General features: G+C 30.1%; 1 long non-coding RNA gene across 1 annotated transcript in view; it reads right to left on the bottom strand.

Moving 5' to 3' along the window:
- Positions 1–649: 649 nt before the first annotated feature.
- Positions 650–26,001, bottom strand: part of LOC142320889 (uncharacterized) — a 386,977-nt gene continuing 361,625 nt past the window's right edge. Inside the window, exon 5 of the long non-coding RNA XR_012755500.1 lies at positions 650–783. This is a non-coding gene — a long non-coding RNA (uncharacterized LOC142320889). The remainder of the gene's footprint in view (positions 784–26,001) is intronic.

Raw genomic sequence — 26,001 nt, 5'->3', positions numbered from 1 at the left:
TACTCTAAAAATTATAAAATAAAAAAAAATATGTGTTATTGGCTCCCAGCATTATGATTATACTCTAAAAATTATAAAATAAAAAAAATTATGTGTATGTTTCTATCAATACATATGTACATGGACCGATTAAAGCGCTCTGTTTTGATCATCTGGTATTTGTAATATAATTATTTATTTCACTTTTTAAAAACTGAAAGCCCTTTCTACAAGATTTTTCCGTCACAATGATAATAATCGATAAATTCCTGAATCTTTCTTCGTTGATTCTACATTTAATTCGACATGATCCTGCTACATTTTAATGAATTTGTACTGGTAGTTGTGGAAATATTATTTTTAACGTTCGAAACATTTCGAACCAGTATTATAAGGTCATTTATAGGTGTTTACGACGAGGTAATTGCTGAACACCCTATTTAAGTTGTTTTAGTGTATATTCCCCTACTGTTTAAACGGTCTGTTTCACGACAGTAAGTGGCACATTAACTTGTTGCTTTACAGTATCTGCCCTTTCTTTCTTACAGCTGTTACTCTTGTTTAATAACTCGGGTACAAGACGAAACAATTTTATCTAATAATGATTATACAGTATTTAGGTAATCCTATGGTCAATATAAAAACACTTTCCTTCAAATCTTACCTGTATTTTTGGACTTACACGTTGACCATTAACTTTATATATCCTGTTTGAAGAAAGGGAGACGATTACAGCCCCAGCTAGGTTTCCTTCCTTTTTTCTGGTATGAACCGCTCAAGCTGCCTATCCAAGTTTTAGGTCACCTAAAACATTTATAGTAATAATACTTAAGGATAATGGTAATAAAAAATTAATGAAAACTATTAAGCCATTATCTCAGGTTTAAGCTTTACCGATCAAAGTTTAGCAGCAACAATTTTTATTAAAATATATTCAACGGAATCTGAAAATAAAACACGAAAAAAGAAGTAGTAGGTATAATGATAGTGACTTTCAATTGAGAAAACCTATTGATGAGGTCGACTACATATGTACGATTTCATAGCCTTATTACGTACATTGCAGTATAAGGAAAATTGTTTACCAGGTGTTAGTATCTAGAATATATTTATACAACATTATCATGTTTCATCCTTGGATATAATACATAAAAAATAAATTATTAATAAATGTACTTTAATCCAACCATGACCATAAACAAGTTTTTAATGTTTTACTTTTAAGTCGATATTTCAAAACTATGTTTACGGTAACCAAATTCAAAGTTTTCTTTTTGGATTTGGCTACCGCAACAATCTTAATACGTCAGTATATGATATTCTTTTCTGCTATCCAAAATTTATTAACACAAAATGAATCTTAATCATAAGATGAAAACTCAACAAGAAACCAAGATAATTGAAAAAAAAATTAAAAACCATCCCCTTTGGAGTAACCCTACGCATGCCGGAATCAATCGAAGGCATAACTTCAAGATGTGTAGGCCACCTTACGAGCACACTCGTATCAACATGTCTCGAATGCTCCAGACCAACATAATACACTTATATATAACATCTAATGTATTATTACGAGAGGTTTCTTGCATATTATTCGATTATCCGTGCAGTAGAAGGTATTAATAGGTAAGAAGCTGATGTTTTCAATACTGTCTGCATAATCTGATATAGAATTTTATAATTTTAGGTTGATAGAGATATTAAATATCCTACATTAGGATGTGATTGATAGCTTAATTTTTTAGAATTTATTTTTTTCAAAAATGCTATTTTAAAAACCATCCTTAAAATAAGTCATTTTTTTCAATTAAAGCACAATGATGATACTTAGATCCGAATCACGGAAACGGGGTCTCATTTTGACGATTTTTAAAAGTTACATTATGTATTAAAGTATATTATGCTATATTGCATTCAAAAAATTAGACAACAGACTGTAAAAGCGATGCGCTATTTTATAAACATGTGTCAATTTAATAGGGGCAACAAAGAACAAAAGTACGATCATAAAAATATAATACAAGGGTACGGATAGTTGTTTTCAGTTGCAACCATTTTCCTAATATTAGGGATGGGCGGATAGCCCCGTCCATGAGGGACGGGATGCTGCGGTATCTCGCTTCCGAGGATTGGATGGATATTCCTTGGAAGGAGAGGGTTTTGGGGTTTTTAAAAGAAACGAGTCCCGGAGAGGTCCCCTTCGGGGGGCTCCACCTTAGAGGCAAAGGCAGGCAAAAGGATCTAGGACCTGGCCAGTCGGTCGGTCGACCTAGAACAGCATAGCTGGACTTGGTGTGGATCGTTCGGCTGGTTAGTGGCAGAAAGGCACTCTCTCAAGGGCGTGTAGTGCAGTACTGCGGGGCCGGTCTTGGAAGGTTAGGGAAGACAAAAATAAAACGTTGTAACCATTTGTTACATATTAGGGTAAATGAGTTTAACACTCACAAATAACTAAGGTAGATTGTGCGGGTCATAATCATGATGTTAAGAGTAGAAAGAAACCTCCAATGTATATCTTTCGATTAAAAGTTTTTAACCTAGTAAAAATACGCCTAAAATTATTCAAAATTAGTTAAAAGTTTATTATATCCTCCATTTGATCGTGTATAATTATATTAAGAGAATAACACCTGATATCCAAAATTTTAACTTAACCCACAGCCCAACGAGATGAGAATGATTTGTACGACATGTAAGTGAAGTGTAGTCTAGTACAGACTTACACCGACCATTCTTGAGACGTGTAGTTAATTGAACTCCAACCACCAAAGTACAGTGGCATCCATTGTCTAGTATTCAAATCCATATAAAAGCAACAAACCTTTATTAGGATTTGAACCGTAGAACCATTGACTTTGATAATCAGCTGTTAAGCAACTGATTTGCGATGTCGAGTTAACCACTAGACTAGGTGGGCTTCAACGCTATTTTTTTTTTAAATGTTACAAAAAAAAACACTTAGTAAAGATTTTACTCCGTCTCCAGAAATTTTATTTTAGTTAATTATCAACTCATATTAAATATGGTTTCATATAAAAAATGATCAAATAACATCTATATTATACTATCATTATTATTTTCATAATTTTTTCAGTTGTTACTAATATATTTGTTGCAGTTATGGAACATAAATTACAACAAATACATTTTTAATTGATAAAAAAAATATGTAAATATATATATATATATATATATATATATATATATATATATATATATATATATATATATATATGTGTGTGTGTAATTAAAATTTCTATTAAAAGATCGTATTCCATAATAAAACAAGTAAAGTAACATTATTCTAACTCTAGGAAAGTATCAAAACATTCTCGTATTTGTTACTTACGTACGCTGAGAGTTACGTTTACATTGATGGGCGTTTCAGGATGTAAAAGAGGATATAGTTTTCGAAAGGATATACATATATATATGTAGGTCATTAATAACCCTTACGGGTGATAGACTCTCAACATAGCAACAGTGTGCGATTGGCAGGTTGCCACAAATTAATGCCAACAACAAGTGAACTACCCTTTTTATTGTATTAGCTTCTGTATATAATTTTTTATTTATTCTGTCTACATAAAAGCCAAATGTAGTTGTCATTTTATTTTACATTTTATCTTTTATTTTTATGGTGGATAAATTGATGACATTTTAAATTTAAGTTTACAAAAGCCAGCCGGTAGCAATGTAAAAATGTAATATGAAAATGATGGTAAACTTTAGATTGAAGTTGTATTTTAAACATGTGTATCTGTGCTAAACTGTAAGAAAGTACTGACTAAAACAACAAGAAAAATTAGTTGAAGACTATTTTCACTGGAGAAACTTTATATTTACAACCACTCATTATTAAAGACTCTTGTAACAGTAAAACACTTATCAAACGAGTGTTCAAAAAAAAAGAAAACTTTCCCTTACCTATTTACATCATATCTACACTCATTAGTTAACAGTTTTTTTTTTTTTTTTTACTATTATAAAAGATCACACATTTTTTGTATAATAAAACACTGATAATTAACCTAAATCTTTATTAAAATTATGAATTTAATTAAGTGAACAGTTTCCAAATCGGATATAAGGGAACTAATATCCAATTTGAAAAAAAATTCAGAAGCTTAAGCAACATGGCTAAACTTTCCCGGCAAAGATTAAAACTTAATTCCTCATCTACATATACAATTTAAAATTATTTTACCTTTAAAACCATACACTTACTTTCTTATTTACTTAACTTATTATCTATGATACATGTAAATAGACTAATTTGTTGAATCAATAAAAAGTTATAAAAATTTACAAAAATTCAAATAAGGTTATCAGTCTTAAGATATTATACAAGGTTATAACGAACTCAAATGATAATATCTTAAATCTTGAAGAAAAAAATACACTCTACTCACGACAAAGGTTTAAATGATCTACATCATCTTAAAACCTTATTAATAAAACAGAATTAGTAGAAGATGTATGCAAATGTGAATGTATGTATAAAGCTCAAGTATATGATTTTCAAGGAAATTCTAAAGACTGGTTAAACCCCTTAAAGTGAAGGCCACATGAGTATAATTTTCTTTGTAGATTTTAATCTTCCCTTACAGTAATATTCTTTGTACATTGGGTGACCAAGTAATTTAGGTAATTTTTCAGCTTGAGTCGGTGACATATCTGTTTCTACTGTTGCTGTATCATCTTCCAAAGTTATTGTCATTACTGATTGTTGTTTTGGAAGTTTGGAGGTAAACATGTGCAGGACATAATGTGCTTGCAGGAAAAACACCATATTTTATACCAAAACAATTTTAAAACAAAAATAAACATAATCATTTTTAATCGGTTTATTCTAAATTGATTTTAATTTTTTACAAAGTACCACACATTGTTGAAAGTCTGATTAACATCCAGGAATACGAATGAAGTAAGTTTTCTGCTTTTTAACCCATTTCAGATAATATTTGCAATCCTATGCAGATGTTCTGTAGTCGAATGACTTTCTTTGGATACGTTTTCTTGTAGAGTGTTTGCAGGGTATTTTCTTGCAGAGAAAGTTTTAGTCGAATGATTTAAAAATGTTTTCTAAGAATTTTGATGTGACCGATAATAGACTGATTATTCGTATGAACAATATTGGGTCAGTTGCTTTCCATAATTAATGATAATCAGGATTTTTGCAACCTTTCACTACATAGGAAAGCAACCTACCATAAAATTGTGTTTGAGATACTCGTTTGCAATACCGATCCTTTTCTAGCTCGTTACTTTAGAATTTCCTGGTAAATCATATGCTAGAATTTTTTTTATAAACATACAAATTTGCATAGATTCACTTTTTTTTATTTTAATAAAGTGATATTGAAAATTGCTTTTACCGTTGAATGAAACCAGACTGGAAGTTCACGATACGACTCAGGGAACGACTTTCTAATCTAACTTCGTAACGTTAGAGTGGTTTTCAAAATAATATTTTTCTGAAATTTTAGAAAATTCGTACTGTAATTGATCTATTTTCTTATTAAATTAGCATTGAAAAATTGTACACAATTATTATTTCATGCCTAATAATCCCAGTATCTTTAATCTTTTCATTAATGTTGAAATCATAAATGATTTAATCGAAATTGTTCTGAATGTTTTCAGTATTTTCATAAAATTATGAAATTGAAGTAAAAAAAATTCAGTAAAATCTTTTATAAAAATAAAATATAATTTTCAGTACGTAGAAATTAGTTTTTATTTTTATGAAAATATAAAGAGTAAAAATAGTTTTCATTGAATTTTTTATTCTTCCTACTTTAAACTTTTGATATTAATTTATAATATATGTAAATTTTCAACAAATTATAAAAATGAATAAAAACCTTAATTTTTATAAAGTCATTATATGACAAAACATTTTTTTTTGTGAGCTGGCTTTTTTAAGCATGAATAAAAATATTCCATTCTTTTTGAGGAATGGTGTAACAACAAAACAGAGAAACGTCAAAAAATATCTGTGTATAAAACATTAATTAGAAGAAGTACATTACTTAGGTATTCGTGAAGTACCTCTCGTATTATACTTATTTATTTTAGAATTTTTTTCTTTAGTTTAAGAAATTCTGTGAAGGATTTCAACTGGTTGTACAGTATATCACTTAATTATTCAAACGCGGCGTAATTTTTTTGTTGGGGAGTTGTCATAAAGGCGGTGTTAAAAAATATCATGGAAATAATAAAATCTCGTCTAGAAGGAAGAATCCTGTTTGCCTGGAAAAAAAATAAAATTTACCAAAATCTATTCTGCTGAATCTTAAAAAAACAAAAAAGAATTTATAAATTAACTTCATTCATTCCTTACAATATTAATAAGCATATATAAGAACAATCTCGTGCAGTTATGAAAAAATACGTAGAGATCTACATATATTTACTTTCTGAACGTCACTAAAATATCCCTTTTTTAAGCGAAAAACTAATTTTATTTTCTCTTATATTCTAACTGGTTTTATTTATCTTATTAAATCTAAACACTGGAATTTATTTACCTAATTATTTTTATTGAGATAACTTATTTCTACAAAAATATCAAGTTTTTAAAATTACTTTATCATGTAAATAACGTTTACCAATTTAAAACGACGTAGATATTGAATAAATAAAATGGAAAATCTTTAAAAAGGTTTCATAATTACTTCTCAGAAACCGTTTGCTGATAAGTAAAATAACGGAGTACACTACTAAAAAGAATATATATTATATAATAATATTCAGTCTGATTCTATAACTTAATTTTAAGTAGTAAATAAAATTGACACTAGTAAAAGATTCACTATTTGTTTTTAGTTTAAAATTATAATCCTTCAATTCTATAGTTTATGGTACTAGTGTTTGCCTGAAATTCAGTTATATAAAAAAAGTATACATAACATAATAAAATCCTATTTATTATAATTTTATAAATTTCTATAACCGATGAGCAAATTAAACAAAAGAATTTTCCGGTCTAGTGCGGCAAAACTTTAACAAAGAATGATTTTTATTGTCGTGATCATTGAGATATTAACAAAATGTTTAACTACGCTTGTTAATTTATTCAATTACCTTTTTTTAATGATGGAACGGTGAAGAAGGTAATGAATACAGATCATAAAACAATGACGAGTCAATATAAATAAAAAAGCATGCAACAGAAGTGAAAAAATGTTGTTATATTGGTATGGGCCAAATATTAATTATGTAAATACGAATCGTAAAAGTGTTGACAAAATATTATCTTATTTTAACATCCGAGTAACGTCTAAAATACCCGATCTTAGTATTAATTAATCTTAGTAACGTCTAAGATTTTCGATTGAAATTTTTAGGTTATCTACCAGTTATAGGTAAAACCCGAATCAAAATAATATGACTAAAAAAATTGTAATATCAAATTTAAAAAAAAAATTGGAAAACGTCAATAAAGCGTCAAAGTAGCAACAAATTCATTTCGTTTAATTAGATTTCTATATTTAAAACGTGTACACATACAACAAGTATACAATGTGTTTAAATTTTATCAGGAGTTTGTAAAGTTTGTAAGAATTAAAACCAGATTTATTTTATTTACATTTTTTTATTAAAAAAAAAATAAAAATCCCAAGATAGAGTTTTATCAAGATGTATCTAATATTTAAGTATTCTCCATCTAACGAAGAATCTTCATGTTATGGTTTAAATATTTTTATAGATCCAAGTAAAAAGAAAATGAAAATAAACCTGTAATGTACGTATAACAGAATTATTTTCATTTTATATTCAAGACTTAATTTGTTAGTTGTAATAATTGTTTAGCTTATAAAATTAAACAGTTGTAAAAGTTACAAATATTGTTTTTTTTGTTTTTTGTTTTTTTTAAATTTCTTCAAATAATTAATTTTCTTTCTTTCTTACTTTTTAATTTTATTCTTGAAAAAAAAAAATTACATTTTAAGTGCGAAAGAGGGCTCTACAGTAGTTTATGTTTACATTATTTACAGAAAGCTCTTTAATAAAACTGCAAAATATGAATGGAATATGGAAGATATTAAAAGCAGACTACTATAAGGCAGGAGGACTACTTACAGAAAATAAAAATACCTTGTACGATAAGAAATAGATTTAGCAAATACAAAGAATTTCATAAAAATATTTTAAGTGTAGCGCTTTATACCGGTAAAAACTGACCGAGGAAAAACAGACAATGACTACAAATCTACTTAAAGGATTATATAAATTTCCATCGTTAAGGACAACTTAACAATTTTTTTTTTTTTTGGGGGAGTTCAATACCTCTCTATAAAAAAACCGTTTATTGGTGGTTTACACGCCTAACGATCATTGCAATGAAACCTTTTTAAAACAAAATTTAAACACAGAAATTTTTAATATTTTAACATTATAACAATTTTTTTAACATTTTCAACTTAGCAACATAAAAATAGTTTTTAACATTATAAAAAAAAACTGGAAAAATATTGCATGACTTTCCCTGTTAATTAATAATAAAAATTTAAGTGGTTAGAGCCAAGAAAGAGAATATACATATTTTAGAGGTAGAAAATCAATCTTAAGAAAGTTTTTTCTAAAAATATTCATATACAGATTAAACTTAAAAATTTGTTTAGTAAAGTTTTCTCTAAATCAAACAACCCCTTCAATCAAGGCTGAAATAAGAAAAAAGAAAATCTTCAAAAAAAAAACTTTTTGCATTTTATTTCCAGGGTCAAAAATTTATACATTCTTTTAATAGCTCTCTATATGAAGTCTAAACTTTCAACAAAATTTTGAAAAATATTTAAAGCGAGAGGAGATAAACCAGAAAAACACAAAAAAAACATTTTCAATTTTAAGAGGTGGGGTTTGATTTTTTGGAAAACATTTTTGGGTTATTTATAATATGCATTGTAGGTAACGAATTTTCTGTAATAAAATTTTCTTTAAAATTCCTCTGAAGAGAAACGAAATTGCTTTTTTCGCGTTATTTCCCCACCCTCTAATCAATTTTGAAAAAAAAAATTAATATGATCTTGTATATAAATTATCCCCTTATATATAAATGTGCGAGCTAAATTTGAAAAAAATGGGTTCGGTCAATCCTATGACAGAAGACGGAAAGCAGTGTGACATATTTTTTTACATATGTATGCACATATCTATGCTATTTTGGTGTGGACGGATTAGTTACATTCTAAAACGTAAAGATTTGACAAAAATCAATAACCCATTTTTTTATATGATTACCATACTTTCTCCTTTAATATATTCTCCGGGAAAGTAATAATTAATGGAGTACCTTCCATTATTTGGAGAAAATTTCTCTAACAAATCTTATCACGTTTCCAGTACATAATCTTTTAAGGAACGAAAAGTGTTTAACCTAATAATAAATAACAGGAACGCACAGAAAACAGTGACAAGCCAGCGTCAGGCGCAGAGGAGGTTATATTGATTTAATAATTCTAGGCAATTATATATATATATATATATATATATATCATAATAAAATTACCGTTACTTCGGAACAGAATATGAACAATAGAAAATCACTTTTAAAAGGCTAACTGTAATAAATCTTTCTTCAATATATTTACCTAAAAGAGGAAATAATAAAAGGGCGTTGTTATAAAACGGAAAATGATATTTTAAAAGAAATTTATGAATAAAATGGCTATATATTTTACGTTAATTTTAAATAATGAATAAATTGTAGGTTTTAAAATGAATTTTCTGTTAGGACAATAATAAGTTGTTTTTATTTTAATTTAATGATTTGAAATGTTTAAAGATTTTGAATTGTTCATTGCTAGTTGTATTATTTTTAAAAGAATAAATATATGTAAAAGAAATGATAATAGATTTTATATATTTAGGCTACCATAATGATAAAAGAAATCAGAATCCTATTCGTTCTCTTATCTTTTCTTGTATAGAGCAAAGCAAATGAACCGTTGTATGTGACCGCTTGTATGTAATGCATTCTTTAAATAACAATACCGATAAACATAGATTTTACTTCTACCCAGGAGTTAAAAAAAATGTGTGCGAGGCAAAATTAACGTTTATTGTTTGAAAATAAAGTAAATAATTTTATGGTTTTTGGTTTTATTACGTTATTTTATAGGTATATAAGGACAAACATCATGTGTGAGAAAGCAGTCTATATCAAAATGTAGAAAGACAAGATAATAAGGTAATTTTGAATATCATGTGCATGAGTTAGGAAAAAATAGCATTTCACACGAAATGAGCATACATGTTAATTTGTATTAGACAGTGTTATGATTTTCTTGTGAAATATCGCTACCGTGACTTTAAGTAGCTGCACTGCCTTCATCGTTAACATTCAGCTACTATAAAAACCACCACTTCTGCCAGCTTGATATAAACACAATTAAATTTTTCGTTAATCCAGCAATCTTCAACTAAATGAAATCAGATTATTGAGAAAACATCAAATAAAATCAATTTTCAACGTAGAAAAACTTTATCATCCAAGGACATAGTTTAACTACAAAAATCGATGTTATTGTATCGATTTTCGATACAAAACTCTCACTATTTTCTTTTTAACTTCCGGAACCACCATAAAATATTACTTCAGAGGATATGTATGGATGTAAATGAAGTGTAGTCTCTTGTACAGTCTCAGATCGACCATGCCTGAGATGTGTGGTTAATTGAAACTCAACCACCAAAGAATACCGGTATCCACTATCTAGTATTCAAATCCGTATAAAAGTAACTGCCTTTACTAAGAATTGACCCTTAGAATTCTCGACTTCAGAATCAGCTGATTTTCAATGACGAGTTCCCCTCTAGACTAACCCGGTGGGTTGGGTGGTGTTAATTTGAATATTTTTCACGTACGAATACATTTATATACTACTAGCCAGTCAGGACAGGTGGAGCAAGCCCTTCCCGTCTACCCCCCCACACATTCAGTTCGTTATTCTCATGGTTGTGAAAATAGTATTTATAAATAACAATTTAAGCTAATTACAATAATAATATTAATAAAATATTATTTTACAGATTAGATTAGATGATTAGTATGCAAATCTGAACTCCGAGATCTTTTTTTTTGCTTTGGTACAGAAATATGATAAAGTAAAAGGATTATTTTTTTTATTGAATATCTTTAATATCTTAATTCCCACTATTAATATCCTGATAATTCTCATTGGAACAAGTCTCTAAAGTATAAATCTGCAAAATTTTATTAAAATTTGACCAAACGTTTTTCCTTGATGCGCGCACAGGGACGATCCTGTTATCATTTTATTTTATGTAATAAATAAATGGTGGGTTTTTAGTTTATTAATCAGAATCTATTAAAAAACCACGTTAGAAATAACTTATGAATACACTAGACTCATTACTGTAACCAATATTATACAGAGTGAGCAACATAAAACCCAACCCATAACGTAACCTCTGCAGAATTGGTAGGTTATGTTAGATGAAATTTTATGAACGATACGGATAAATTAAATAAGAAAAAACATAAAACGTAATTTAAATGCTGAATTTATTTACCCTATTGTTATAAAAGATATTCAAAATGACCATACTGGTCATCGAAGCACTTTTGTGCTTGACTGATCATGTTGAGAGTCGTCTGACGCAAAACGTTGTTTTCAATTGCGTTGATTTCTCGTTGAATGTTCACCTTCAGTTCATCAATACTGTGGGGATTAGATGCATAAACTCTCTTATTTAAGTAGCCCCAAAGGAAAAAATCGCAAGTAGACAACTCTGGGGAACGTGGAGGCCAACGGTCCTCCGCTGATAGCTCGTTCATTTGTGAAAGCTGCATGAACGCGATTCAGTGAAACGTTTGATGTGTGACACGTTGCTCCGTCTTGTTGGAAGAAGCTGTATTCTTTTTCATTATCAGTTAATTGCGCGTAGAATTCTTCGAAAATTGTGAGGTACTTGTGTACTGACAGTTTGGTCAAAAAATACTGGTCCCACACCAAACACCAATTTTCTCAACGTGAAGGGGACGCTCGAATATCTCGTGAGGATTCCCTGCCATCCAATACCTGATGTTCTGCAAATTAAAAGGGCCGAATAAATGAAATTGCTTCGTCTGACATGAAATACGATATCGGGTCTATCTGCCTACTAACAATGTTTTCGAGAAGCCAGTTGCAATAACTAAGTCGTTTCGGTTTGTCTGTCTCCTTCAATTGTTGCACAGTTATAACGCGGTACGACTTCAATTTTAATTCACGAAGAATTTTACAAGGTGTGTATTTAACACCAGAACATTGGGATAACTTGCATAGTGATTTTTTTGGACTGTCATTAATTCTCCTTTCAGTATCGGCAATGGCCTGTGGAGTCCTAACGGAAGGTTGGCTATTTCGTTTTGCATTTGAAACCGAACCTATTGTACGTCATTTTTTAACTAAATCATGTATGCTATTCTTCGCTGGTATACAGGCATTCGGAAAATTTTCTACGAATACTTGACTTGATTCTTCAAACGATCCAGAACGAATATAGTAGGCCTCAACTACAGCTATCCTCTCCTGGATTGAATAAGATATTTTATACAAACTCAACTGCACTCACAATGCTGCACTGCAACAAAATGTATACTGCACTGACACGTAACCACCTGATAAACAGTATTAACAATCAGTAGTAACATATAAATCCACTAGTCGCGCTAGTTGCGTGAGTGTTTCATAAATAGTTGCTGATAGAGGTTTCATTACGGGTTCGGTTTTACGCTGCTTATTCTTGTACAACCTATTATTGTAATTCATTACTATAATAAAATTAAGTAATCTTTATAATTAAATAATTTAATAATGCTTCTGAGCGTTAATGTAACATATAATTTTAAAAATATGTTTTTTTTTATTATAGTATTTTTAATTAAGAAAAAATTCATTACAAAGTATATGATCAAAATGAAGTTCGTAAAATCTGCTATTAACTGATAATATCTTTGTTTTAATTTTGACAAAAGGTTCTACTCATCATTAAACTGAAACGTTGTTTTATTGTTGTAATTATCGTAACGTTTACTTTTGGGCGTGCTAAAACTAAAATTTGTGTTTTAATTTAATTTGTATCACCAACAGTATTAAAGTCGATAAAGTGACTATTTCGGTTCAAGTAAAACAATGTTGTACGTATTAGAACAGTAGTCGATTATTAGTCATCGTTAATTTGCATTAATAGATAAAAAAAACCTGGGTTAATAAATAAGAGAAAACTAATTTTTTTAATCAGGATTAAATGTAATTGTCAACAAAAGAACTCATGCTGGTGTTTAAACAGTAGTCAACTATTTTCCTATTAATTTGTTTAGTTACTAAAACAGTAGTAATCAGGATAATCATTAGTAAATAGGCTTAGTTTCGGTAAATCTATTCGGCATACAATTTAGGACGAATGAGTACAGTTTACGTGAAGGTGAATGTATCTTATCTTCAAGCTTTAGTTTAATCCGGTATCAAAAACACATTTTAGTTAGAACCGTGTAGATGTACTATATATGTATACAGTACATATGTATGTGAGTTTATATGTTAGTATACAGTTATAGTCACATAAAAATTAAGTTGTTACCCAAGTACGTTGTGTACTGTGTAAATGTTCCTAACACTATAAATAAAAACAAAATTGGATAGTCATGATTTAGCTATCAAAACAATATATCAAGGAAAATTATTTGGATAGGTTTTTTATATTTATTACGAAATAAGCGTATATTTGTGAAAAATCACAACATATTATCATAATCCAGAATTAAAAAATTATGTTTTATTACCTACTATCACTAATATCCTGGAATTTTCAACAATGCTTACAAAATCCTCCTTTTTTATATTAAAAAAAAAATCTCTGAAAATTGATGTTTTACAGAAAACCAAAAATCATAAATTAAGCGAAAAAACTACATACCAAAAAAAAGAAATAATAATAAAAAATACGTAAAAAAAACTTTTAAACACAAATTTTTAATTTAATATATATTTTACCATAGATACTCAAACTATCCTAAAGAAGTATTAAACAATTGCCATAGACGTCTGTAAAGTTTATTATCGCCTGATTCATAAAATTTATTAATTAATTAAACTTTAATTAAAGAAATACACAAGTAGATCAGTTCCGACTATTGACTGTTTCCTTCAATTTCCTAAAAGTGACGAAGTATATGTTACGTATTTTTTATTTTAATACAGTACCAAAGAATATGTTTAAGTAAAATATATGGCGTTTGGAAAAAACAAATTATAAATAACTAGCTCTACCCGCCACGCTTCGCTGTGGCACATTGTGGTTGCATGGATGAGAAATGAGAAACAAAACAAAAAGCATACGTTTCATAGAAGTTTAATTTTGCAATACTTGAGGATATACAATATTTTTTTGTTTTTCCACTGTCTGCGTAGATATAAAGGCTATCTGGTTTGCCGACTCGGGAATATGCAACATACAGTTGCCCATGTGAGAAGCAATCCGCATCTAAATCTAAACCACACAATGCTAAAGATTGACCTTGAGCTTTATTGATTGTGATTGCAAATGACAATCGAATTGGGAATTGCGATATTTTAAATTAAAATGGTGTATCGGTCGGGATTATGGGTATTCGAGGAATGAGGACATCTTCACCTTTGAAAGGCCCCGTTAAAATCGTTGCTTCCACTACGTTATTCATCAATATCTTAACTGCAAGTCGCGTGACGTTGCACAGTTTTGGCTGATTAATATTCCGCAACAGGATAATTGTCATTTTTTGATCGAACCGTTGCTAGAATCAATCTAATGAGGAATGTTTTCCCAGTTCCTCCTGGCGCATCCAAGAAGAAGGTCCCCCAACTTCGTCATTTATCATTTGCATTATGCGATCATAAATGCCTTTCTGTTCACGCGTTAATTTGGGAATGTTTGATTGGACATATGACTGAAGATCGCCAATGTTGTAACTCTGTTCACGGCGTAAATCTACATCAAATGAAGCAATCGCAGCTCGGGTGGGTGCTGGCATTCCCAATTGACTAAGAACTTTATTTGCAATAGCTAAGCACTTGTCTTCAATATTTATCAATGCTTCGTTGTAAATGCCTTCTGTAAATTCCATGGTCATATTGGTATTTTCTAAGCGTACTCTATGCAAAATATCCTCAGCCATATGCGATCGATATCTTTCCCATAACTCTGTAGGAGATGAAGGGAAGCAAGCGGTCAATATAATTGCGAATAATGCGCCAATTTGGTTTGGATGTGCAGTGTCGCACGCGTCATCATTAATACATATATCCCACTGTTGGTCGTTTTCTAATAAATTCAGAGCTTGGTGAAAGGCGTAGCTCAATCACGACACGATCACACAAAAGTACCTCGATTAAAGTGAATATTTAATTCATATTGTATAATAATCTGAATCAGATGCAAGTGGATAAGTTTTTTTTTTTGTTAATAAACAATGTAATTGGAAACAGGTATTGTTTCACATGTGACTGCGGTTGTCATTAGCTAGTATGGCGAGTGTTCCCCTCGCTTCTGGCAGATGGCGCGGTCACTGGTACACAGCTGACCGTTAAAAAAACTGTTTTCTCGCGGTCACAGGTATGTGACTGATGCGAAAAATAGATAAAACAATCTTTGATGCGGGTTATATATCGTGCTAAAATTTGAGCTCAATCGGTGCAGAACATTTTGAGTTTTTGAAGAGTACACTAACGAACTTAACATTTTTATATATAAAGATTTGTGGGCTGCGAAAAAAAGCCCTTAAGTCGTGCGAAAAAACATCATTTTAAATGCTTACAAAAGCAGAGTAATGCTTACAAATTACAGAATAATCAAACGGCGTTGATTTCAGATGTTAATAAACTGCTAACGTAAGTAGAAGTTGTGCTGCTTCAGTGTACAACGTGATTCTCGAGTATGAATCTACTAATGAATTACGGTCTCCAAAGAAAACAAAACCCTGCAGGTCAATTGAAAAAAAGGTGAGATTTTGATAAAAACGCGATTCGTAAAACAATTACACGAATTTGAATTATTCAGATATAGTTTAGCGGTGTATTATGTCCTTTGGAAGAGAATTCGCTTATTGTCTTCGACAACGCTTCTTATCATTAAACGAAAAGAATTTCAGCTGTGTTATAGAAAAACAATGATATCAAAATGTGACTTAGTTCAAAAGGAATAATTTTTTAAGAGGTTAAGTTATGTTCAATCATTGCTAAGGGTTTCGTGTATTAAAAGTAATTATAGTCCGTATAAAATTGGTTTGACACACAACGCCATATTGGTAAGTCGTGTTTTTATTCGGCTCCTAACGAATATGTTTGCCGGCCTCCGTGGCGCGAGTGGTAACGTCTCGGACTTTAATCCGGTGGTTCCGAGTTGGAATCCCGGTCAGGCATGGCATTTTCATACGCTATAAATCATTCATATCATCATCTGAAGCAATGCATAACGGTGGTTTCGGAGGTTAGAAAAAACAAAAAAAAAACGAATACTTAGTTGGGTGGTTTCAGTGTTACTATTTGTGAATTTTGTTCTTTGCTTTTACATAGCAAAGAACGCTAAATAACCAAAAAACGATTGTTTGGTCATATATATGTAAAAAAATAACCTAACAAAGGATTTTTTGGTCATTATGTAGGGATATTATTTTCTGTGTATTTGGTTATTTCGACTTTTTTTGTTTGCATAGTCTATCTGACTATGCAATAAGTTTATAAGAAAGTTGGGTGTTTTAATTTATTTACAGTAAGTCATCTTTCTTGGTGGATTTTCTTTTTGTTTTGGTATTTTTTTTTTTTAATAAAATACGGATGTTTTAGCTGTTAAATATAATTCAAAGAAATTTGTTACTTAATCAGTTGTGATTTTGTGTACATTTGCAACGGCCATACGGGCTCTTTGTGATTGGTCGTTGTGTTTGACAGCGGCCATCTTGCATTGATCTGATTGGTTTTCCTTTGTTTACATTTCCATCTGATTTATTAGCCTCTTATTTATTAAAAAGCTGTAAAAATTAAAAATAGATAGATCGATTCATTAAAAATAGATGAAAACAATCTTTGATGCGGGTTATATATCATGCTAAAATTTTTTTTATCTTGTTTTTTTTTTTTTAATAAAATACAGATGTTTTAGCTGATAAATACAATTCAATGAAATTTGGTCGTTGTGTTTGACAACGGCCATCTTGCATTGATCTGATTGGTTACATTTGTTTACATTTCCAAATTAAAAATGTACAAACTAAAAATAGATAGATAGATTTATTAAAAATAGATGAAAACAATCTTTGATGCGGGTTGTATATCGTGCTAAAATTTGAGCTCAATCGGTGCAAAACATTTTGAGTTTTTGAAGCCGTACACAAACGAACTTAACATTTTTATATATACAGATTGTATAATTATCATGCAAATATTACAACGTGCAAAATTTTCGCGAGCTTTTTTTTATTTGGTATTAAACCTAAGGAGATTTAAAAAAAAATAATCATAAAAACGTCAATGCTTCTAAAAAAATATATGTACACCATTGTGTCTGGAAGACATTTAATCATCCTTTTTTTAAAATAAAGACAATGTAATTAGGTTATTTTTATATATTCTTTTCTCTCAAGATAATATATAAATAACAGCTACGATTTTTCGTTTTTTTTCCAATTTACAGTCGTTTCCTTTAATAATTGAAAATATTTTAATAATTTAATTAAAAGAATAGACGATAAAAAAATTCTCTTTTTTAATTCTACGTACAAGTTGTACAAAAAAATCGTAAAAATACGTCCAATTATTTTCTGAGAATTTTCCATTTTCCATTTAATAAAACATAAATTACTTTGTCTTTTCTATTTATAACTGAATATTCCATTGATTTTTCTTTTCATCAACATTTCTTTTACTTTTATATTTTAATATAAAATAGTATTTTGAACACAAAAAATTACCCTTACTGGCGTATACTGTATGTTACTTAGCTTAAGTAACATTCGGCTAAGTTTGCGAAAAGAATATACGTTAAGAAAAAAGTGTTTAATACAGTCCAATTTATCTTCATTCTACATTTCCAACTGATGGAAATTTTGTAATGTAGTATATTTGTTTGAGATTATTAAAAGTGTATAAGTAAGATTATTGTAATAAATGTGTTAAAATAAAGCTATAAGATTATTGTAATGAATATGTAAAAATAAAGCTATAATTACAGAAAATATAATGTTTATAAAATAGTCGATTTAATTTACGCTATATTTTTAATTTACAAATCCTTTATTTCTAATTGGAGACCAAAAGGTTGTTAGGCGTAATTTGTTTAGTTATATTGTCTGAAATTAAATAATATTTAGCAGAGCTGGACCATGTGCCGTTATTGTCAGTGCGCATCCAGAAAAGTGGAATAAACAGGTTTGCACATAATCCTGGCACGTAATGCATGCAGTTTGTAGAGTGAATCATTAGCACCCCAGTTGCTATGGTAACAGATTACCGCCTACCGTTACTTTTTTTTCACGTTCCATTTCAGATTAGCCAACTCGTAAGAAGTTTACTGTAGGCCTATTTTTAATAAATAATTTCTCACTTCTTTTAAAATCCTTTTACGTTATTCTTACAGTCTAGTAAGTAAAAGTTATCCAGTATTTAAAAAAAAAAAAAGATGAAATCTTAAAAATATATATTCCTATACTATATTTTTACTTTTCTGTATTAATTTTTCCCTGAACCTCTTGAGATTAGGCAAATCAAGTTCAGCTGATATCAAAAGCAAAATAACCAGACGCCGACCTACGAGTAGATAATTATAGGATATTACGTATAATAGAAGAGAACATTATCCGATTGCTAGCATTAATCTTACCGGTTTTTTTACATCAGTTTTACTTGAACTTATAAATTTCAAGTCGAAATTGTTCATCAGTTAAGAAATACTGTAAATAAGAAAGAATTGAAGGCTCAGTTTTGTAATATTTGTAACCAGTAGATGAATCCAGCACCATGTCTATAAAAAAGGTAAGTAAAATAATTACGATCATAATGTTTTGGTGTAAATTGGCTTATCGTAAATTACGTGACAATAATCTAATTTTGGTATGAAGTACCGAAGTGCAGTTTTGAGAGAATGGAATTTTCCAATACGTTAAAACCTGAGTGGTACTTTTTATTTTGTAATTTAATTTCTTACTTTTATCATTTTTAAAATCGTAAAAGTAAAACCTTTCCTGTTCGATTACTCGTATTTACATTTTTCCAATTTTTATAAAATAAAAATCTACAATAGTTAATATAATTATTGAAATATGTATAACTACTTAAACAAGGTTCTTAAATAGTATTTTTTTAATATTTTTATTTATTTATTATTTTTTTGGAAACTCCCAAAAATATTAAATTCCTAATAACATAAATTTTTAAATCACAAGTGGGATCGAGTTGTAACAAATATTAAAGAGTTTATACAAATGTAAAAACTTGCGTATTAAAAACGTTTTCTTTTATCGCAAATATTTCTTGAATTGTGTGCCGAGAGGACCGTACTGCACAGGGTATAAGAAAACGACCTCATGCCGTATTAAACGAACCACCGTGACGAGGCAGTACGAGAGTCAAAAAATGACAAACCAGGCATAGGAGCCTCTATATCGCGTAACCTATAAATGGAAACAGCACGAAAATTCCGGCTGCGAAAGTGACCGTTTTCGCAATTAAATTTTGTTAAAACTATTAAAACCTAGACAACACCGCACACCGTCCCACGAAGAGACTACAATTTCATTTAGTCAGCATATGCGACTCCCTCCGGAGAATTGGGCGCATTTCTCCCTACAAATAACTAGGGCTCCGTTAGGAGCACTCCTGATAGCTCATAGGTGCTGGTACCGAAAGGACTTCAGCGGATGGACTGAAGGAGAATCACGCCGGGATTACTAGGCTCAAAAGCTTAGTCTCTCACGGTCAGAACCAGTAAATAAATTTCACGCTGGTCCTCACGGATAGGAACGCAAATTACCAAATCCGTCCGTAAATAAAACTTAAAATTTATAACCACCACTAAATAACCGATGAAATCCGCCCGATAATAGAAATATACAGCAGCAAGGGACATTGTCCAGCTCTGCGATCTGTAGGGAGAAATATTGAAACTCCCGCCATTCTTGCGTTCCGTTCCGTTCTTGAATTGTGTGAATTTTGAAGAAGATATTAAATTTATTATTTAAATAACAACTACATATAAAATTTTCATTAAAATAAATAACACATAAAAATATCTTTATTAATTAAAAATAACTTTTACTAAAAAATCACGTCATCATTTCCACACAGGTATATTATTATCTTGAAAATACCTGTAAAATGGTCTTATAAAAAAATTACAGATTGATTTGAGTGTTATTTTCTGTCCTTCTTAGTATTGCCACTAATATTTGTAGTTGACGCGTTTCGGAGTACTTCCATTCTCAAAATTACTTTTAACACTGAGTGTTCCTGATCTGGGATCGTTAAATAACTAATATTAATCTTTTCCCACTCCACATTCCTACTGACATGGCCTCTTCTGCTATGTTCCTGTCGCTCTTACGTCATCGGACTGAGTGTTTATGTGTTCATTAATTATTTCTGTCCTTTTAATCTTAGCTTGAATATTTCCGTGTTTTTCTAGAATATTAAAATTAAAAGGGCGGTAAATAAGTAGTGAACAAATAAATACTCAACCCGATACAATATTTAATCATTTTAAATTGTTAAAATAAAGAATCAGCAGGATTAGTTTCAAGAAATTGGAGAACTGTTAGAGCGGAATGGACAAAGCAGAAGAGACCATGTTAGTGGCCATGGTGAGTGGGAGGAGCTTAAAATCGCTAGTTATTCGAAGATCCCAAATCAGAAAGACTCTAATGTTAAAAATAGTTTTGAAAAAGGAGATTCCAAAATACGTCTACTACAAATGTTAGAGTAGCAATGCTAGGAAGGGCAGAAAATAGCACTCAAATCTATTATTATAATCCAAGCGGAAATACGAAATAATGCGAAAAAAATGATAGATTTCCAAAAAATCTGAGATTTAAAAAAAAAATTAAATATGTTTTCTAATAGAGATATGATTTGTCATAAGACTATTCTTTATAATTAAAAAAATATATATATAAATAGTATCTGAAGCCGGCATGAATTCAATTTTTATAAAACATCAGTTTATAAAAAAAATTAATTATGCAATTTCATTTCTATGGGAATAGAATTGTTGTTAGTAGGAAGATTTTACTCTCAGTTACGTTTGCTTGTTAACGCGAGTAAATGTTGGTTTTGTCTTTTGTGTTGTGATAAAGAACAAATCTGTCTTTACCGAGCAACGAATAGTAAAATGTAGGAAAACAGTAGAAACCTGAGTAAGAAACACACAAGCTAAGGGAATTCTAACACGTACGTACTACTACTTCCTTCACTTAAAATGTTCATTCAGTTTCCCTCTGGATCACACTACCGTTGATTTTCTTTCTGTTTTCTTTTTCTTTTGTCTCTCTCTCTCTCTCTTGTGTATTGTCTACTCCTTGTTCTAAGTAACTGATCAAACGGATGATTGATGACTAAAGTGAGCGAAACTGACATTAAACACTAACTTCCTATCCTTGTTCAGTAATTATCAACTTATATTACATATACATATTATCAGCAGGCTACAAGTTTTGGGATCTTATAAAGTACTTCGAATGCGTTATAACTTGAATCAACAGAAGTAAATTTCTTAAATTCAATTTTTTTTTGTTAAAGTTAAATAAAATCGGAAAATATTAATGATCTAGTTAATAACAACGTGATTAAACGTAAACCAAAATCTATGAACTTAAAATAAAGTAAATAAATTAGAAGAATCATTCAGATAATTTTTGTCATAAATTGAAATAAAATAAAATTGTAAAACAAAAGCTAAATGAAAATAATAAATTAAAATTCGGCATAAAAACTGTTATGTAAAATAGACAAGCGACATCTTCTAAAGCCATTTATTCTTAAAAAAATGGTTAGGTATATGATTTCAGATTATTAAATTTTTTTGCTGCGTTGTATTTCCCTTTAAAAAGAATGAAAGCTAATAAAATTTCAAATAAGTTTTATCAAAAATATTTTCTGATAACGTCTTTTAATACGGTGAAAGATTATTTTGATATATTTTCTCTTATAATGCAAACTCTTATTACTGAAGCTGTATATAAATGATAATAAAACTGAAGTCTCTATCCATCAAGTAGAACGACAGGCTACATAATGTCACGCTACGATTTCAGAAGAATGAGTTGAAATGGAAGGTAGAATATTTTTTCTTTTTTACTTATAAAGTTAGTGCTTTCATGCAACTTCAAAATAGATTGAATAATGAATATACGTAAAAATAAATGTATTACTGGAATTACACTAAAAATTGTTGCGTAAATAATGATTTGATTAAGTTTTATTTTTAGAATATTTTCATTTTTCTAATGAATTGACGGTATAAGTATACTACAGCAGTCAAGGTAAAAATATTAAAAAATAAAAATAAAAATACTGTCAAAAAATTACTTCTCATAAATACTAAAACATTCATTATCAAAACCGGTACAATAATTTCAATAATCACACCTATATCTATTTATAACAATTATTCCAATATATATATATATATAGTAATATAAACCATTATACATTGTATATACCATTGCATTATACTCGTTAACAGGAAATTTAAAAAGATTTATTATTGTAAAATAAGTATCCTTATCGTTTTATCTTTAAAAATTTCAGTTAGAAGAATGAAATTTATCTCAAACAATAATTTAAACTTTACTTGTACAACTAAAAATATAAGAACTATATTACTGACGTATAATACTGTACGTTGTTCCAGAACGTATTCGGTGAACTTTAAGTACTGATTCAGGATACCAAAATGAGCAGAAAAGTTCATATTGACATAAGTTCTATTTTGCTTCTTTTTTTTCTTCCGACACCATATTGTGATTTTCAAAAAAAAAAATTATTTCTCAGAAACGGGTAAACTGACTTTACCTAAATTTCGCAAATGTAAGACTAGTAAAAAAAAAGTAAAATAAACAACTTTGAAAACGTCACCTTCGAACATTTAAAAATGGCGGCCACTTATTTTTTTAATCTTTAATATCTTTGTAATTATATATTTGATAAAATTTTTACTTATTACAAAAGTTATTAAGCATTTTATTTTGAACAAAATGACACCTCAACCGTAAAAATTTGTTGACAAAAAATCGAGTTATTGCAAACAATTAACCCGGCAATACGCTTGCGTACAATGCAACATTTTAAACCTTTTGAAGGATGTTTTACAAATGTTAAAGTGGTCTTAAAAAGTAATTTTCATGCCGATTTCAAATCTCATTTTAGTTTTTCTTTATTACGTAAGGTTATCCAATCACTTTTGAAGTTTTTAAACAGAAAAAATTATTATTTTAGTTCGATTTAAAGATTTTGTGTTTTGTAATCCTGTATAAAATTACAAACCTCACACACTTACACTTAAAAAATGCTAATATGACAATTTAATTCCTCTTTTTCGCTGATTTAACAGCTTCAGGTTCTTTCTGACGTCAGTTGAAAATTCTCTTCCTTGATTGTCTCCCTTCACCAGCGCTTAAAACAGTAACCGGCCATCATGTTTGCATTCCACCTTCCCTGGTATCTTTTTTTCATGTCCTTGATATCCTCGTGGAAACATTCTCCTTGTTCTTCACTGACATCCCCGAGGTTCGCAGAGAAAAAGTAAATATGTGAATGTAGGAAATCAAACTTCACATTCATGTTACAATTTCATGAAACTCTTTTTAACCGTGGTTTTGGATGTTTATTGTTGCCCAAAACGTTGGCCAAAACTTTTTTAAACGAAACCCAAGCCCGTTTTTCCACTATATTAATTGTACTTTCAAACAAATTGTCTCATTAAATGTTTGATCTGAGGCCCCACAAAGAGCCCTTCTTTAAGTTTCTCATAAGATATTTTTGAATGCCAGAATTGGAAGCAGTCATCATCTTTTGGAAGGGATTCAGTAAATTGTTTCATTAATCCGAACCTGATGTGCAGAGGAGGTAACAGTATCTCGCTTGGTTGATCAAGTGGTATATTTGTAATGTTCTGTGAACAGGATTGAAGAGTTTTCTTTTGGACAAGTTTATTACCTTCTAATGCTTGTCTTCGGCTCGGCTGTCCCATTACAATACCAACTACTAACATACCAACTAGTTTTAAACCCCCACAAATTGTCCACGAATCTTTTTCATAGTTCACGTATTTCAGCAAAGCTTTGAGATTTTTATACGTCTCCTTGAGATGTACTGAATGTGCAATGGGTATTGAGCCAAAAAAATTCTATTATGTAAAATTACACCTTCGAGGCTACGTTTTAATAATTAACCTTCACTGACTTGGATTAAAAGTGAGGTTAAAGAAATTCAATAAACCCTCAATATTACAACAAAAAACTAGAGTCTTCTTTAAAAAATTTTATTAATTCCTTCTCTTTGGTCCTACACTAAGAGAACGAAACTACGGGTAGTAAAGATTTTTTGCTTTCAGCCTTGACGCAAGCGTATGGGCAACATCTTTTGTCAGATCTAAGTCAGGAGTTAAATCATTAATTTCATTTTGACTGAATAATTCAGAATCTTCTTCCGGCTTGTAATCATCACATCGCATTCATTTTCTGAGCTGCTCTCTTGTGGAAAATCTTCAAGAACGGGAGATGGAACTGGGATAGGGAGAGATTCATTACGTGTAACTACACGTAATGAATCTTACACGGTTGGTCGTAATGAATCTTACGACCAGTTGGTCGTAAGGCCGAAGGTATGTTCAGATATTCTATAAGCTTCCTACTTTTTGCGTTATGACCTTGAATATTAATCGTACAAAAATAACAATCGTTAACATGATTTTGTGCCTCCCTCCAAATCATTGGGACTGCAAAAGGCATTGATTTTTTCGCACCAGTTTTCTATAGTCTCAGCACTCAACATACGTATTCTAAAGAAACTACATGAACTACATATGACAGCAGAAATATAACCTCATAGCAATATAGCATGTCAACAATGAACTACTTTTCCCGCCTAACAGCAAGCTGGGTGTAACAAGTGTAATCTGTCTTACCAAAATAAAATTTCCCACCTTCCCAATAAAAGTTCCCCTTGTAGAACTTACGTTTAAATAAAAAAATGAGTTCACTTGATTTGTAAAAAAATTATACATGATAGAAAAAACTAAATTACCGATCTGAAATCAGCGGAAAAAAATACTTTAGGGACATGTAAAATTACAGAAACATAGAAAATCATGTTACATAGTGTATGTTTTTCCCTGTTTTTATTTCCTTCCTTAAATGTAAAAAAAAAAAGATTAATAATAAATAATGATAGTAAATTAATAAAAATTATCACCTTCCTTCCGCTTCTTATGTGCTCACATTTGATAGACCTAACTTGCCTGAGAAGGTGGGTGCTAGGGTTTCAAATGCTAGCAACTTGGACACACTGTACTCAGTTACGAAAAGCAGGAAATCTGCGTATATGGTGAGGCAAGTCATGAGGACGAGCCGTGTAGAGATCCTCCTTTCTGTAACTGCATGGGGCAACATAAACTGCACGGTCTACAAAAAGGAAACTGCGATTCAGGAGGTGAACATGTTACAAGAGATCAGCTTCCTGGAAACAAGAAAAATTGTTAGCAACCGAATACTTTGACTTAGATCAACTAGTACACAAGCAACTGCTACATCTTCATCGTCAAAGGACAACGCAGAACAACTACTTTCTAATCTTGCACTAAGTCTTGTAGCTACGATTGAAAGAATCATAGTAGACTTCTCTTCCTGAAGAACAAGCAAAACTTACCAAGATACAGAAACCAGTAGACGATGTACGAAACGATTTGGAGGAGACAACTGAAAAAGCGAAGATCCTTCGAGCATCACAAGGTGAAGGAAGGTGTTGCAAGAATGAAGGATAAGTCTGA

The sequence above is a fragment of the Lycorma delicatula genome, chromosome 3 (genome assembly GCF_047948215.1).
Source record: "Lycorma delicatula isolate Av1 chromosome 3, ASM4794821v1, whole genome shotgun sequence".
NCBI classification, from domain to species: domain Eukaryota; kingdom Metazoa; phylum Arthropoda; class Insecta; order Hemiptera; family Fulgoridae; genus Lycorma; species Lycorma delicatula.
Note: the sequence above shows the minus strand (reverse complement) of the source record. Positions and strands in the feature narration are given on the sequence as shown.